Here is a 5,767-nt window from a genome sequence, read left to right as displayed (position 1 = left end):
AGTTATGTTTTATTAAAATAATAATAGATGATCATAAGCCTTTTTCACAAACGTAATCTTACTACTCCTAGGCCCTAGAGTAATAGACATATTTTGAGAATTACTCTGAAAAATTCATAAAGACTACAGGAAAGTCCTCCGCAGTCCAACTGTTCAGAGAGCTCCCCGATTCGTAAGGACGAATGCCCTCGAGGCTTCCTTGCTCCAATCCCTCATTGTGTACAACATTAATCTGATGAATTTCCTCTACCAGTAACCCTCCTAACTTAAAGGATTTGGATATAGGTGGGAATGTCATCGGTTCCCACCCCACTTCTCCTCCATTCAAACGCGCCTTTCTTCTCGCTTGGCGCTTCTCAATCTCTTGCCTCTTGTGCTTATGGTCTGGCTCGAAGCCCAAACCAAACCGATCTTTCTTCTCAATCAATTTTGGGATTTGAACCCCTCCTTGCAACTGTCTTCCTAGTCCTTTTCCTGGCAATGCTCCCTTCCCCATCATCATTTGCAGGGCCATCCTTGTAGCTCTAGACATTTTGGGTACCGACACCTCACTTCTTCCAAAATGAAGGTTACATTGATGATTTCTAAGGAGCAGAAAGAACACTCAATAACCTCTTCATTCGCATTGACATAAGGGTCCTTGCTAGTGACTGCTCCTATAATGTCTTCCTCTGCATTGATGGTTATTAACCGTCTATCTGTCACTAACTTCAATTTTTGATGCAATGAGGAGGGTACCGCTCCTGCCGAGTGTATCCATGGTCTCCCTAATAAACAATTATAGGAGGGCTTGATATCCATCACCAAGAAATCAACTTCATATGTATTTGGCCCAATTTCCAAAAGGATGTCAATTCGTCCCATCACTTTCCTTTCTGTTCCATCAAAGGCTTTTACCACATTGTGACATGTTTTCATATGCGAACTGTCAATGGGTAATCTGTTCAATGTAGATAATGGAAGGACGTTCAAAGCCGACCCGTTATCAACGAGTACACTTGGAAGCGTGTATCCCTTGCACCGAGTAGTGATGTGTAAGGCCTTGGTTAACCCTATGCCCCCCGGTGGAATTTCATCATCATTGAAGTAGATGAAATTGTCAGCACTGATGTTATTCACCAACCGGTCCAACTTGTTAACAGATATGTCATGGGTGACATATGTTTCGTTAAGTACCTTCAACAAGGCATCCCGATGCACCTCAGAACTCAGAAGTAGGGCTAATACTGATATACGTGCTGGTTGCCTACGCAACTGCTCGACCACACTATACTTGCTATGCTTAAGGAACTTTAGAAACTCCTTAGCCTCCTCCATTTTTACCGGCTCCTTGACAGGCACTTCAACCTCTTTCTTTTTCTCAACGTCAACATCCTTCGTTTTCGTGGGCTTCACTCTGATGCCCCCCTCATCATAACGCTTCCCACTTCGTGTATGGGAACCTTCATTTTGCACGTCCCTAAACGCACTGGCTATACTCTCCCCCTCAGGTACTGTTACACTACAGTCACAGCTCTATGGCACCCTCTTGTCATCCTTGTAAGGGAAATGAGTGGGTTTATGGATGACGATCTTGGGCCCGGTTCGCGCCCCCACTTCATTATTCCCTGGCAAGGAAATAATAATTCTTGGTCGGCTGGTTCCTTGTCGTTCATTTTCCATCACACATATTTGTCTTTTGCAAGAACTACCTTCAAAAATTTGTAGCTCTTTGTTAACCATAAATACTTGCACCATGGCCTTGAACTCTTCACAATTTTGGATCATATGACCCACCTCTCCATGGAATTCACAATAGTCTCCTATTCTTTATCTACCTTTTCCAGAGGTTAACATACCTCTCTTCACCATCTCCTCCCATATTACTTTCATGGGTGTCTTCACCTTAGCAATATCTTCCTTGATTCTTCCTTTCCTAGTTTCATCAATGGCATTCACTCCTTGATTGCCATGATCTGGTAATGGATTTTCGGTATTAAGGGTACTGTCGAATTTCACAACTTGATAAGCCTCTCCACGGCCTTCTTGAATCTGGTGCAGTTTTCAATCGAATGCCCCGATATTCCTGCATGATATTTGCATCATACCATTTGGGGTACGGTGGCTGTAGCGATTTCAAATGAAATGGAGCAATAGCATGTGCATCGTACAAGCTTTGATAAAGCTCACAATACGTCACAGGGATAGGCGTGAATTGTATCCTTTCCGAATTCTGTCTTGTGCCCGATTCCTGTTTTTGAGTACTTAGTTGCTCGACCGCAGCTGCTTTGGGTTGACCAACTGTGATTGCCATCAAGTTGAGACTATTCATGTTATTCACCTCATTGTCCTTTCTCCTTAGGGCCGATCTTTTAGCCATTTCCCCCTCAATTTTACTGCCCCTTATGGTGTTCTCAATCATCTCTCCTACCATAACTATATCTGCGAAAATTTTCGTCGTGCTTCCAATCATGTGAGTGATGAACGACGCCTTCAAAGTGTTGATAAATAACATGGTGGGCACCTTTTCTAACAGTGGTGGTTGTACTTGCATTGCCACCTCCCTCCATCGTTGTGCGTATTGCCTAAAACTTTCATTAGGCTTTTTCTCCATGTTTTGATGCGTGATCCTGTCTGGCGTCATATCAGTCACATGGTTGTATTGTTGCATGAAAGCTTGTGCAAGATCTCTCCATGAACCGATTCTCGCATGGCTCAACTGATTGTACCACCTAGCCGCTGCTCCTACTAAGCTGTCTTGAAAATAATGGATCAATAGTTGATCATTATTCACATACCTAGTCATTCTCCTACAAAACATTGTTATGTGTGCCTCTGGGCAAGTCGTCCCGTTGTACTTTTCAAACTCTGGCATCTTAAATTTACGAGGAAGCACCAAGTCGGGGACCAAACTTAAGTCTTTGGCATCAATCCCATGATGATTACCAGCACCTTCCAAAACCCTAAATTTCTCTTCCAACCACTTGCAACGATCCTCCAACTGTTTTGAAGATTCAGTTTCCATTCTTTCTTTCTCCATCATATCCAGATCAGGAGTGATAGGGTTGATCGGGCTATCGCCCAAATTAATTCCTGACCCAGATGGGAAATTCATGGGTATTCCAGCATCAATCGGCCCATGTTGAGGCTTCACAGTGATAGATGGCCTTCTAGGAGGTGCCTCGGTTTACGGTGGCACATGAGATGGAGTAAAACCCAGAGGATGATCCTCACCCTCCTCACCAGTGATAGCCATGAGGGCCTTCCCTTTATCAGTGGCCCTTAGAAGCTGAGCCATTTCGGCCATCATATTCCTCTGAGCCTCTAGCATTTGCTCCCTCATGTCATTCTGCATCTTGGCCAACTGCTCTTGCAATTGGTCTTGCATATCCTTTTGCAATTGTTCGAACCTTTGATCCATACTCTTAGTTTTAGTGCGGGTGCCGTAAGGATGTGTGATTTCCATATTTTCTTTTCTACCTCTCTTGAAGTAAACTTTAATTAATTAGGGTCTTTCTATAACTTTGAATGCATATGATGTGATGTAATGCAAATGCATGAATGCAAAAAGGAATCGATATCGATTCAATCTCATTTAGAAAACTTTATTTAGAAAAAGAATATATTTATATATAAATGGATTACATATACGCCTTTGCCTTAATGCCCAAAGTTTTAACTTTATCTAATAAAAGGGCTAACTCTCGACCTACATTAGACGCTGACTCATACATCATACTCAACGCATCAGCTCGTACTGCTAAGTCTCGAACATATTTAGCAATCTCTCGGATCTGGGCTATAGCCTCCCCAATAATGTAATCCCTATCTCTGACTTGACCTTTAACTTGATGGAGCTCTCCTTTTATACAATCTTCTTGCACCTCGAGCTGCTCAATCTGAAGTTCACCATCATGTAATGCCACTTCCAAATCTTCAACCTTACTTTTTAGCTCCTTTAACTCGACCGTAGGATCATGGTTTCGGTGCCAACGAAGGGATCTTCCAAGCTCAGTTATCTTAGTCTTCAAACCTTTATTCTCTTTCTCTAATGCCAAATTCTGCGACCACATCTTTTGGAACTTCCTCTCCCAATACTCGGCTCTAGCTTTTTCCTCTTGAACTTCTTTCTACCACTATTCCGAAGACCTTCCTAACCCCACTCACTTTAAAGATATTTGTGCCTTTCTATACTCCTCTTTTAAATCATCTCGGTCTTCCTTAACCTTCATCTTTTCTTTCCTAACTTTTTCTACCTCCTTCTTTTGCAGGTCAACATCTAGACTCAGGTACATCTTCTCCTCCTCAAGCTTTTCTATCTTCTTTTCGAGTTCCAAATTCTTTCTCTTAAATTCTTGCTTCATGATATCAAGTTCCTAAGGTATCACTTGTAAATATTCCTCCATTGGTCGAACTTCCTCCATTTTTTTCATAGGGATATTATCATTAATCTTTCTACTCCTCCTCTCGACATATTCTGGGGTCATAGTAGGATTAATGGCCACTCCCTTCAACCGCTAAGTCTTGTTCCAAGCACTAGAAACTTCGCTAGCCTTCCTCTTGTAATCGGCTCCTCTGTATACAAACTCACTTTGAGCTAACCCATGAGTCACTGGTACAAACTGTCTCAATCCATGCTGCCTCAGCACGAGCAAAGGGGCATAACCAATGGCACCCCAAATTCCCAACAGGGGAACCCAATCAAAGTTGCCGCATCGATAAAGTATCTCACCAGGAACCATCCATGGAGCTCTCCACTCAACATCCCCCGACTGAATATTCCGAACTAATGCTATCCAATTCTCTTCCGGCACATCCACTTTTCTAGATGAGGCTACTATATCTTTCACTAGGGAGTAGTTCTCAAAGAAAACTCGACAAACAATCCTATCAATCAACCAGAAGTGACTGTAGAGTACGCCCTATAAACCTGCCTGCACCAGCCCTCCTACATGCACCTAAGGACCTGAATGTCTCCTCCAAAATCTCAAGGACAGAAGTGAACCTTTTGCTGAGTCGATGAAAAAGATCCATGGTTGCCTCGTCCACATATCCCAAAGCCCTAGGGAAAATTATCAGTCCATACAAACTTAAGGCAAAAATGTCTACCTTCTTCGTCTCATCGGGGTGTGTCAAAATCAAATCTTTCAAAGCGTCCCACGAAATGCACTTGCACTCACCCTTCTTTTTAATTCTGGCCGTGATCCACTGCTCGCTCATCCCCGTAATGGCTATTAATTTCTTCCAAAAGGTAGGGACACAAGCAGCTCGAGAATAGATCCTATCACTCTGAAACCTGGGACAACGAAGTAAGGCGGTGTACTCCTCTATGGTAGGTAACAAGTCTACTTCCCCAAAGGTGAAACAACTGTACACCGGGTTCCAAAACTGAGCAAGGGCTCGGAACAAGTGCTCATCTACCTGAATATCGAGCAAGTAAGGTAAATCTCCATAATTATCGTAGAATAACTGCTTGGTCTCATTGCCCCACTGATCCCAAATTTCCTTAAGCTCTTGGAGATTATTCTGTGTGACACTAATACGAGTATAATCCGACAGTTCTGACACATATCCCATAGTTATACTGTCTCCCTTTTCTAGCTGAGTTTGCTCTGACCATCTATGAACATCGGCGTTGCCCTCCACTCTATCAAGAAGTCCATTCTCCATAATAAAACTTCCTAACTTAGAAACTGACTGTGAATGATACCTTTGTAAATGCAAAATGACATGCAAACAAAAGAAAAGAAATAGTCAGTATCACATGATATCAATAAATCTCAACGAT

Source organism: Gossypium arboreum, chromosome 12 (assembly GCF_025698485.1).
Source record: "Gossypium arboreum isolate Shixiya-1 chromosome 12, ASM2569848v2, whole genome shotgun sequence".
Lineage (NCBI taxonomy): Eukaryota > Viridiplantae > Streptophyta > Magnoliopsida > Malvales > Malvaceae > Gossypium > Gossypium arboreum.
This window is presented reverse-complemented; position numbering follows the sequence as displayed.